A 13,153-nucleotide genomic window follows, 5' to 3' on the forward strand; every position below is an offset into this window, starting at 1 on the left:
GATTTTCTTCAAAATACTTGGAATTAAAGCCTTGTCATTGTAGTTTATTCGAAAATTTGTGTCTGTGGCATATATTCTTCTTTGACAATACTGGATGGGGTTCTTGGTATGTCTAGCTTCTGGAGCACTTAGAACATTTAAATAAATGCTAAGAAATTAGGGTGACTGGGAGGAAAGGGAACACATGGAGGAAGCAGGATTTGAAGTGACTGGGACAGGTGCAAATCCTTTGGAAAAGAGCCATGAAGTAGTGGAAAGACATGAGAGTTAGCAGATAAGAGGGAAGCTGGCGTTTTAGGAGCATTTTCCTGCATGGATCATTTAGCTAACCCAGAATGATTGTATTGACTTTGATTTGATGTTAGTTTTCTCTAGAGGGAGTCTATAAGGGGTTTTTCCAACTAAACAACTATTCTGCTTCCAGGTTAAGAATGCCTAAGGAAATATCCTATTATGTTCATGGAAATATCCTATGATGTTCAAGAAAATATCCCTTATGTTCATGTTTATGTGTCCATTTTTCTTTTCTGTGAGTGATTTCCCAAGTCCTTTCCAAATCAATTACAGAATTATGAAGAGGCCTCTTAATCACCTCTAAAGGCATTTTAAAGAAAATTCCGAGATCACTCATGTCTTTTCATTTCAAGACTGTGATAGCTGCCATTAGTGCAGAGATGTGACATTAGTCTTTCAGGCTGTAACCAGGCTGGATCAGGTGGGGTTCAGTCAGGAAAACACAACCCCTTAGGCATTTTAAATATGGAGAGATTTAATACAGGTAGTGAGGTGCTTATAAAACCATGGGAAAGACTGAAAGAGTGAAAATCATGGGGACTGACATTAGTTTTGGGTTTACTGCCACAGAAAAGCAGAGAGCTGTTGTGGCTCAGAATCAAGAACCTGCAGGAAGGCGGCTGGTGGCCTCACAGCTTTCTTCAGTGCTGAGGGGCTGCAATGGGAAGGAAACAAAGAGGCCACCACATAAAAATATCTGTGAAACTCACGTATTCGTCTGCCAGTGCTTCCAGAGCAAGAAAAAAGAATGTCTTCTTCGTCTCTTCCACCTTACAAATCTTGCAGGAGTGCAATTTTATTGATGAAATCTAAGAACTTTCGAGTTTACAGGATTCATTTGGAGTAAAATTTATGTCACTGCACAGATGTGGCTTTTTCTTCAAATTACCAACTAGGGGTGGACACATAGAATTTTGCTGGAAGTGGAGGTCTTCACATTTCATTACCAAACCTCTGAGCTACGAAGTTTCACTGCATTTGCAGTTTCCATATTTGGTTTTGCTTGACAGATATTAATGACTTATTGATTGTATTTTTATTTATTATAAAACCTTAATTCTTAGGAATCATGCTAAAGCAGAAGCTTCCATTAATTAGATTCCCTCTCCCATAGGCCTTCTTTGGAAAGACGTTTTATCACTAGAAAACAGGAAAGTTTTAATTTTTACCGCAAAAATTTAACAATATATCCAGTTACCCAATTAATACAAGCCTGCTATGGTTTAAATGTGTCCCCAAAGTTCATGTGTTGGAAACAATCCCCGGTGCAACAGTGTTGAGAAGTAGGACCTTTAAGAAATGATGGGGTCCTGAGGGCTCTGCCCTCATGAGTGAATTAATGTCATTATTGCAGGAGTGGGTCAATTATTGTGAGAGAGGCTTTATTGTAAAGGCAAGTTTGACTCCCTCTCACTCTCTGGCTCTTGAGCCTGCTCTCCTGCTCTCCACCTGCTGACCTGGGATGATGCATCAAGAAGGCCCTCACCAGATGCAGGTCTCTCGACCTTGGACTTCTCAGCTTCCAGAAATGTAAGAGATAAATTTCTTTCCTTTGTAAATTACCCAGTCTTTGGCATTCTGTTATAGCAACACAAAATGGACTATGTCCATTATAAAAAAGTGAGAAAAAAGGTAATATTTTATATATTTAGTTAACTAATATATATTTGCTTAATCTGTGCTCCTTTATTGGAATTCTGATTGGTTGCCTTTTTTATTTTTCACTTTAATTACCAATGCTTTTATAAATGCTCTGATATATGCATCCTATGATAAGCAATATCCTTGGATAAATTCCTAGTAGATTTTTAGCATCTAAAACGATGTACTTTTAGAGGATTTTAAAACATATGTTTATAAATTGACTCCCAGGAAGATTAGGATGCTTTTAATCTACTCGCTGTGAATAAAAGTTCCTGATTTTCTGAACTCTTACCAATATTGGGTCTTATATTTAAAAAGCTTTGCTAATCTGAGAGTTAAACTGTATATAATTATTTTAACTTGATTTTCTTTGATAACTAGAGAGGATGAAGATTTGTTTATATGTTATTATCTTTTTACATGTATTCTCCTAATGAAATTATACGTTTAGGCTACTTTTCCATTGAGTTGTTAGACTTCTTTAAAAATTGATTTGTAGTAGCTCTTTATTAATTAAGGATAAAATTGCTTATCCCTTATTTATGTTGGAAATATTTTTCTCAAACTGCTGTTTGACTTTTAATTTCATTTTATATTTATGAAAGAATTTAAAGTTTTTAGTTAATCAAAATTCCTTACTCCTTATCTCCTTCCTTCCTTCCTTCTCTTCTTCCTTTCTTCCTTCTCCCTTTCCTTCCTCTTTCCTTCCACCCATCCATCTTTCTATCTGTATTTTTATCTTTTTCTTCCTTCCCTCCCTCTCTCTCATCCCTTCTCTTTCTTTTTCTTCTTGGTCTTTCTCTCTCTCAAAAAAAGGCAAGATACTGGTTAAGTGGGCTCATACATTTTAGAAAGACCTAAACGGAATTGCCAAGAATTGCATAAGAACGTTCAGTTTCATAAAACCCATAGTTCTGTAAGAAGGTTCTACCTAGATAATGACATAATTAGGGATGATTATGGCATTAGGGATGATGTAGGCAAATACAAACTCAGCAACCAAAGTCTACAATAGGCCATGTGTGAAATGTTTAAAAGTTACTAAACAAATGCCATAAAAGAATTACTTCCAGTTGTTTGGAAGTAAAAAATAAACTAGATGTAGATTTCTCACTTATGAAAGTAATACATAATTTTGGTAAAACATTAAGAAGGCCACCAGAGGCCTTCTCACACAGTAAGACCTTTTCCAAACAGTTTCTTGTGTATCCTTTTAGAAAGTTTCTACATAAGCACAAAAATAGAGAATATCCCTTAAAACACCTCCTCCATAGAGACATGAGATAGTACTGAATGTAATATTCTGCAATTAATTATTTTGTTAATTGACATCAAATTTTAGACCTATTTTTACATCCCTACATAAAAATCTACTAGTCTTTACTGTATACAGTAATATGTCCTATAACTATATCATTGTTTATTTTACTAGCTGTTTCTAGATGCTCATTTGATTGGTTCTAGATTTTAAAATTTTATTATTATTATTTTTTAAAGAGATGGGGTCTTGCTGTGTTGGTCAGGTTGGTCTTGAATTCCTGGCCTCAAGTGATCCTCCCATCTCAGCCTCCCAAAGTGCTAGGATTACAGTCATGAGCCATCCAGCCCTAGTTCTATATTTTTGTTCCAAGAAAAACTGCTGCAATGTGATTATTGTACAGTTAACTCTTTTTTTTTTGAGATGAGGTATCACTCTGTCACCCAGGTTGGAGTGTAGTGACATGATCTCGACTCACTGCAACCTCTGCCTTCTAGGCTCAAGAGATCTTCTCACCTTGGCCTTTGAGTAGCTGAGACCACAAGCATGTGCCACCATACCCTGCTAATTTTTGTATTTATTGGTAGGTATGGGGTTTTGCCATGTTGCCCAGGCTGGTTCAAATTCCAAATACACCTCAAATACACCTGTCTTGACTTCCCAAACTGCTGGCATTATAGGGGTGAGCCACTACGCCCAGCCTATGGCACAGTTAACTCTTGAACAACACAGATTTGAACTCTGTGCATCCACTTATAGGCAGATTGTCTTCCACTTCTGCAACCCATGAGACAGTAAGACCAACCCCTCCTTGCCTTCCTCAGCCTACTCAACACGAAGATGATGAGGATGAAGACGATTATGATGATGCACTTCCACTTAATCAACAGTAAATATATTTTCTTTCTTCATGACTTTCTTTCTTTCTTTCTTTCTTTCTTTTTTTTTTTGTTTTTTGAAGGAGAGTTTCACTCTTTTTGCCCAGGCTGGAGTGCAATGGTGTGATCTCAGCTCACTGTAACCTCTGCCTCCCGGATTCAAGTGATCCTCTTGCCTCAGCTTCCCAAGTAGCTGGGATTACAGACATGCACCACCACACCCGGCTAATTTTGTATTTTTAGTAGAGATGGGGGTTTCACCATGTTGGTCAGGCTGGTCTTGAACTCCTGACCTCAGATAATCCACCCACTTCAGCCTCCCAAAGGGCTGGGATTACAGGCATGAGCCACTGCACCTGGCCGATTTTCTTAATAACATTTTCTTTTCTCTAGTTTACTTTATTGTAAAAACATAGTGTATATACATGTGAAATACAAAATATGGTTTAATCAATTGTTAATGGTGTCAGTAAAGCTCTAGTCAACAGTAGGGTTTTAGCAAATCAAAATTTATATACGAATTTTTGCATGGGGGAGTCAGCAACCCTCACCACTGCATTGTTCAAGGGTCAATTGTATTTATATTTACTGTATCTTGGTCAAGAAATTTGTGGATAAAATCTCTGAAGTAAATTCTTGCAATAGAAAGTATGTGAATGAAAAACTTCGTAAGAGCCCTCAAAATATGGTGCCAATTCATTTCCTTACTGGCAGTATATACAAATATAGAGGAAAGCTTAACATGTATATTTCAATTAAAAGTTGTTCACAAAATTGATCAGATTTGCCTAGTTTCAAACCAGAGTGCTACACCAGGCTTCTAGAAGCAGAGGTCAATGAGAGACTAATACAGAAATTTCTGAAAAATCAGAATTATTTCAGAAAATAGGCTAAGTAGACAGTAAGCTCCTCTGTTTTCCATGTTGGAGTCATAGCTCTTACATAGTTTTCCTTAGGAAATTGTTTCTAATATTTCTCTTTTTAATAATTTCAGCTTTTATTTTAGATTCAGGGCATACATATGCAGGTTTGTTACCTGGGTATATATTGCATGATACTGAAGTTTGGGGTACACTTGATCCCGTCACCCAGGCACTGAGCATAGTACCCAATAGTTAGTCTTTCAGTCCTCGCCTCGCTTCTCTTCCTCTCTGCTCTAGTAGTCCCCAGTGTTTATTGTTGCCATCTTCACATCCGTGTAGACTCAATGTTTATAAGTGAGAACATGCAGTATCAGTATTTGATTTGCTGTGTTCCTGTGTGAATTCGCTTTGTTTCTAGTATTTCAATCACATATTTTGTTGGCTATTCATTTCCCTTCCTTTGAGTTACTTCTGTTTGCCCTGATTTAATTCCCTTTTAATCATAATGAATAACTTCTTTCATTTCCTTTAGGAGTTATTTGTTTTCTCCATTTCTCAGGGACTGCCTAATTATTTGCTGTGTGGATGTGGGTGCCTTCATGCCTGCATGCTTTCAGATTTGCCCACCTCAGTTCAATGATAGTGCCACTTGATATTATCTTCAAATGTTTCAGTATTTTCCTTGATCAGTAGAGCTTTATGCATGTGCAAGATTAGTGGTCAAAGTAATAATTATTCATAAGACCTAATGTGATTAATTTTGTTATTTCCATTATGAATGTAAATAGTAATGTATCTCAATTCAGATGTGATCTTATGTAAGTCTTCTGTTTGATAAAACAAATCTCTATAAGTAATTAATATTCACATTCTTTTCTTTTTTAAAAATCACTTTATTGGGGTATAAGCTGTACATATAAGAATACACCTGTGGGGCTGGGCGTGGTGGCTCATGCCTGTAATGCCAGCACTTTGGGAGGCGAGGGCAGATCCCTTGAGGTTGGGAGTTTGAGACAAGCCTGGGCAACATGGTGAAACCCCGTCTCTACTTAAAAATACAAAAATTAGCCAGATGTGGTGGTGCACACCTGTCGTCCCAGCTACTGGGGAGGCTCAGGCATGAGAAATGTTTGAACCTGAGAGGTAGAGGTTGCAGTGAGTCGAGATCGCACCACTGCACTCCAGCCTAGGTGACAGAGTGGGACTGTCTCAAAAACAACAACAAAAAATACACCTATGAAACCATCACCACAATTTATGCCATAAACATACCCATGACATACCCATATGCGTCACCTCAAAAAGTTTCCTCCTACCCTCTTGATTATTTTTTGTGATAAGAACACTTAATATAAGATCTTAGCAAATTTGTAAGTAGACAATATAGTATCATTATTGTTTACATTCTTTATGAGCATTCACTAATGATTTTTCAAAATAATTCTGACAGCTTTACATTTCATATACTATTAAGCAAGGTGTATAATGAGCTTGTTTATTTGGATAAGGCAAGTTCAAATTACCATTCATAGTTTTGTGGAAAATATTAGGTTGAGATCTGACAGCAATAAAATTATGGTAACAAATATTAACAATTTTTACCTCTGGATAGCGGGGAGTTCTTTTTATTTTGTTTGCTTACCTATATTTAAAAATGTGTTGATAATAACCACATATGGCTTTATTTAAAAAATAAATAACATTTTAAACACAGTGTATTTTTCAACAGAGCTCAGAGAAGATACATGGAAAGAAAAAAAAGGATTATAGAATACAGAGTGTATGAGATGCTGGCTCACAATTTATGATTCTGTTCCTTCAGTGATTCTTAAGGGAGTTGAGCAAAAATAATTTTTATGTCCTTTATTCTTTCTAGAAATGGATTATTTAAGCAGGTGAACATACTTAATTTTTCAAATTTTATGACCTTGTATATGGGGGAAAAAAAAAAACCGTGAACACTGGAGACTTTTCACTTGCAAATAATCTTTTCAGGTTTTCCTGAGCAGAATTCTATGCATTCAAAAATGAATATACTAAGCATCTGTATTAATTTGCTAGGGATGCCATAATAAAGTACTACAAACCGAGTTGATTAAATGACAAATTTATTTTCTAACAGCTCTGGAGGCTAGAAGTCCAAGATCACGATGTTGGCAGATTTGTTCTGAAGGCCATCTTCTTTTTTATTATTTCAATAGTTTTTGGGGTACAGGTAGTTTTTGGTTACATGGATGAGTTATTTAGTGGTGATTTCTGAGATTTTAGTGCACCCATCACCTGAGCAGTGTACACTGTACCTAATATGTTGTCTTCTTTCACCCTCTTTAACCTTCTTCCACTCCCAAGTTTCCAAAGTCCATTATATCATTCTTATGGCTTTGTGTTCTCATAGCTTAGCTCCCACTTATAAGTGAGAACATACAATATTTGGTTTTCCATTCCTGAGTTACTTCACTTAGTGTAATGGCCTCCAGCTCCATCCAAGGTGCTTCAAAATACATTAGTTCATTTCTTTTTATGACTGAGTAGTATTCCATGGTATATATATATGACGTTTTCTTTATCTACTTGTTGGTCAGTGGGCACTTAGGTTGGCTCCATGTCTCTGCAATTGTGAATTGTGCTGCTGTAAACATGCATATGTAAGTGTCTTTTTCATAGAGTGACTCCTGTTCCATTGGGTAGCTACCCAGTAGTGGGATTGCTGGATTGAATGGTAGTTCTACTTTTAGTTCTTCAAGGAATCTCCATACTGTTTTCCACAGTGGTTGTACTAATTTACATACTCATCAGCAGTGTAAAAGTGTTCCCATTTCACCACATCCACACCAACATCTATTGTTTTTTGACTTTTTAATTATGACCATTCTTGCAGGAGTAAGGTGGTATCTCATTGTGGTTTTAATTTACATTTGCCTGATGATAAGTAATATTCAGCATTTTTTTATGTGTTTGTTGGCTGTTTGTATATTGAAGGCCATCTTCTCTTTGTGTCTTCATGTAGTCTTTCACCTGCCTTGTTTGTGTAAAAAATTCCTCTTCTTAAAAGAACATCAGTCATACTGGGTTAGGACCCACTATAATGATCTCATTTTAGCTTAATTCTGTAAAGACCCTATCCCCATAAAAGGTCACATTCTGAAGTACTGGGGTTAGGACTCAGCCTATGAATTTGGGGCTGGGGGAACACGATTCAACCTGTAACATCATCTGAAAAACTTTCCTCTCTGTTGAGAAGCCCTTTGGTTCTGTTACCACATAGTGGATGTTATATAGTGGTATTTAACTTTTTTTTGAGTTAGGAATTTTTTCGAAAATGAAAATTAGGGGTCTGGCACCCAGAAAAAAGCACATATATATTAAGTTTCACATCAAGGTGTTTGCAGACACCTCCCCCTATCCTCAATCTCTTTCTCTCTATGGACCCCTAGGATTAAGAACCCTGGTACAAATGCTATTAAAACCACGAAGTCAGGGAATTCAGTGATCAAATCCATCAACTAGCTCTTCATAAGTCACACAACTTAGCAAGGCTCTTCAGTACTAAGCTGCAGTTTTATATCTTTCACCTAACTATTGATAATTGAAGGAATTGAAAGCAGTCCTGCAAAAGTCACCCTCAGTCCAGTAAAACCTAAGTCTAAGCATGGGTCAGGAGCTCTTCCAAATGACTGGAACAGTTCTCTCAGCTTCTAAAGATGTCTCCTGATGCCAGATGTTAAGCACAGATCAATTGTGAGGGATGACAGTCCTGCTTTGGGCATTCCCTGGGTTTGAGCCTACTAAGGGGGAGATACAGCTATGCTTGGCTACATCTGGAACACCAATGAGGTGTGGTCCAGCTTTGGTTAGTAGTGGATAAGAGAAATGTTGGCTAATTGGGTGGATCTTCCACTTGGGACTCTTTTCCATATAGAACCCATCGATGCATGAGGCTCAAAAGGAATTTAATATTACTTGAAACTGGGTCAGATTTCCCGGTGCTGGGCCTCTAGTGAGTTCCTGAAAATGAGGAGGATTAAGACATCTTTAGCCTTGTTATCATTTGTAAATGAAGAAGATGGAAAAATTAAAGTCAGCATTTATAGAAGTGAGCTTGAGATGAGCCCTGTACCATGTCTATAGAGCTTTCTAAAGAATATGTGGACTTGAGTTAATGTTTGGACCTGGTGCTGAGAATATTTGAATGATCTTTTTTTTTGTTTTTTGTTTTTTCTGGTATGTTATATAAATGTGTTCATCTGAGGCCAGTTCCTCACTTATTGTTTTGTTAATGCAACACTTTGGCAGGGTTTGTGAGGAAAAGTTATTAATATTTGGGTTGATGTTATTTTAGTATTCTGAGACATTATGTAGTTCTAACTTTTGCCTTACATTTCATTTAGATTTAAGTCCATTGTTAAAATTGAAAATGCTTAGTCAAGAATACAGTGAAACTGTAAATCACATAAAATTCTGTAGTATATAGCTACATCAAAATTCTGTATACAGGTGAGAAATACAGTAAAATAAACAAAAAAAGCTTACAGATGTACCGGAAAATTTTAAATTAAATTATAAATTTTCAATGGCTCTGTAGTTTTATATGAATGTATTTTATTTTCTTTGTCTTTTTATTCATGTGAAAATTTATGTATTTTTAAACCTATGTTGTTTTAATATGTTTTTTTCTGGAAATTAATTGCTCACTAAAAATTACTAACAAAATCTAATTTTACTCAAAGCAAATTGATTCAATAATGTATGAACTAAACCTATGTAATACATAAAACTAACTTATTTAAAGAAGGGAATTAGAGATCCTATACTTGATAAATGAAACCAGTATGAATATATTAATATTTTTATTTCTTTTCTTAAATATAAACCCTTTTCAATGTACTGGTTTTTTTTTTTTTTGTCACTTCATCAACCTGTCTGTGCTATTTAGGTTAAAAAACTCATGAAAATACAAAATTAATGTTTTTTTTTTTTCCTAACAAGACTCTTAGGTAAAGGTTTATGGGTTTGACATTACATTACATACTCAAAACAATGCTAATAGACTAAATAATTATCAACTTTTAACCTTACTAATGGAAATAGTATTTACAGTTTTGGGTAGAGATGGCAAGAGTTCCTTAGAATTAATTAAAAAAAAAAACCTGACTTAGGGTTTATTCAGATTTCATCAGTTTTCCTACTAATGTGTTTTTTTTCTGTTCCAGGAGCCAAGCCAAGATACCTCATTGCATTTACATTTTATTTTAGTCATTTCTATTGTTCCCATATTTTATAATAATTGCTAAGCAGCAGAAATCCTGACCATTGTGTGTGTGTGTGTGTGTGCGCGCGCTTGGATAACTATTTTCCTCTTCTATGGCAGAATGGTAAAAGTCATCTTTTGGGATTTATGGGATTTGGAATCAAAGTGATCTGAATTATTTTAAAGTGACCTGCATTTTAATCCCAATTTTGCTACTTAATGTTGGGGCATTGATTAACTCACCTATGCTCTCTAAATGTAAGTTTCTTCATCTGGAAAATAGAAATAAAATGATAATAATACCGGTCTCAGTGAGTTGTAAGGACTAAATATGAATATACAATGAACTGTGGTAGTGATTGTTGCTATTATTATTACTTATTGTCTTGTGAAGATACGAAAGGAAAGAGAATTATCTAGAGAACAGATTGTCAAGGATGATTTTTAAAAACGGGGGTGGGGGAATGGCACAGAAAAGCTACAACTTGAAAAATCAACTCTGAAATAATCAAGAATCAATTGCATGGTAAAATTAAGAAGATTTTCTGTTTCTTGCCAGCATATTTATATCAAAGTGTGTAACATGGGGCCTGTTTTGTTACTTGGCATGTTCCAGGCCATTTGTAAAGAAAATGTTCAGCAGCTGTTGCTCTGGGAGGCAGATGGATGGATGACATTTATGAATTGTATTTTTCTGATGGAGAAACTGAGGTACCAAGTGATTAATTGTTTTTCCCAACCTTCCACATCCACGAAACATCAAATTTGAAATTCCAGTTCATGAATATCTTCTGCCTTCCAGCTAAGCACTGCAGAAAGGAGTTACCAGTGGATGAGATGGAAAATGTGATGGGGCTTGTTCTCAGGGAGGCCAGCTGAAGAGTGGGGCTCTTGTGTTTGGTACAGATGGCCAACTGGTAGTGCTTACCAGGACTTCCCTCCCCTGCAGCCCCCACCCTCAAGTGACAGCTTTTTACATCTTCTTGTCTAATTAAACTACCAACAGAGAATGCCAGTTATCTGCTTGTGTGACACCTCTGAATATTAAGTAGCTTTTGTAATTAATTATTTTTTGAAAGGCTTGATCCTCCATAATTAAATAAATCTTTGAGAATTAATAATAGGTTAGCACAGTATATGGACTGAAAAACATCATGAATGACAACTTGGCTGTGAGGGAAGAATTTTGCATCCAATATAGTGTCTCTATTGATCAATCTTTGAGGCTCTGAATGCTCCCAATACTAACATCACAATGTTTTTTCTTTCTCTATATTCCTGTGCACCCAAGCGGAACCAATAGTTCTGCACAGGGTAAGATATAAAAATGCAGATTAGCTTAAATAACTTACTGCCCAACAGGGCAGTCTGTGTAGTATAGGAGAATATGCCATAAGCAGCTGTCTGGCTCATGTCACCCTTAGAGCTGTGACTGTGATGCTGTTCAGTAACTTTTGTGTCTTTTTGTGCTGGCAGTGACATGGAGACCAGATAATGGATACTGGCAAGATCTGCAAATCAAAGCCATGGAAAGGGTGCCATTAGTCAGGTGGTTGTGTTCTCTGAAGAGCTTGTGGGGTTTTGCAGACAGGGCTGGCTCACCCCAGAGGACAGTCTAGTATGTCACCACTAGTAGATCTAGATGGGGAGCCTGCTGTTTTTTTTTTTTTTTTTTTTGCCTTGGTGGGGTCAGACAGCTGGGAAAGCAGAACAGACCTGCTTCTGCAGGGATATTCTGTCTCCGGGACCTGGCATCATGTGATTCGGTTTGTTTGATGAAGCTGTTTAATGTTAATCTTTAGGGGTCTAGGCTATTTGCTACTCAAATTGTATAGCACAAATGTTTAACCAGAAGCAATATGGTGGAAGGGACTGTTGAGTGGAGTTAGGTGAGCAAAAGTGGAAAATGGGTTATACCCAAGTATACATTTACAGACGATTTCCTATCTGTTCCCTTCACCTTGTCCCCTTCTCTTTCCTCCTTCTTGCTTTCCCAATCCCCGTCTTTCCCCTTGTCTATGTGTCCTGAGTTTGTGTTCTTGTTTGGTTGGCATCAGTATTGTCTTGCTTAGATTTTATCTTTGAGAGTAGTGGGAGTAGCATTATAGAGTATTAGATGTAGATGATGTCTTGGGAGTTCTGGACAAGCCATGGAGACTCTTACAGATTCTGAAAAGATTCCAGGGTTCCTCCCAGGGGTTTGACTTTTTGCTAGATACACTCAGAGAACCTGTGCAAATGCAAATCAGCAGGAACCCAGGGAGTTCTTACCAGCCCAAGGTAGGCAGGATAGCCTAGGGATGAAGATCATAGCTGACCAAGTGGGGGCGATCCCAGTTCCACCATCCTGTTTTGTTTTCCTAAGTAAGTTACTCAGCTAGAGCTGAATTCTAGTTGTAAAATGAGGTGATAACAGGTATTCCACACATTACTGATGTTTACAATAGCAAAGCCATGAAACCAATCTAAGTGTCCACCAACAGTTGGTTGGATAAATAAAAATATATGTTGTGTGTGTGTATATATATATATGTGAATACCATGGAATACTACACAACCACAAAAAAGAATGAAATCAAGTCCTTTGCGGCAATATGAATGGAGCCGGAGGCCATTATCCTGGTGAACTAATACAGAAGCAGAAAATCACATATCATATGTTTTCGCTTACAAGTGGGAACTAAATAGGGGGTGCACATGAACATAAAGGTGGGGAAAGTAAACTCTGAGGACTCCAAGGAGGGTAGAGTGGGAGGAAGGTAAGGGTTGAAAAATTACCTACTGGGTACAATGTTCAATATTGGGGTGATGGTACACTAGGAACCCAATCCCCATCATTACACAGGTAATACCCATGTAACAAGCGCATGTGCCCCTGGAATCTAAAATTAAAACAAAACAAAACAAAACAAAACACAAACCTAGGAGTGCTATCTGGCTCAGAAACTTAGGTGTAAGGATAATGGTT

Source organism: Piliocolobus tephrosceles, chromosome 3 (assembly GCF_002776525.5).
Source record: "Piliocolobus tephrosceles isolate RC106 chromosome 3, ASM277652v3, whole genome shotgun sequence".
Taxonomy (NCBI): domain Eukaryota; kingdom Metazoa; phylum Chordata; class Mammalia; order Primates; family Cercopithecidae; genus Piliocolobus; species Piliocolobus tephrosceles.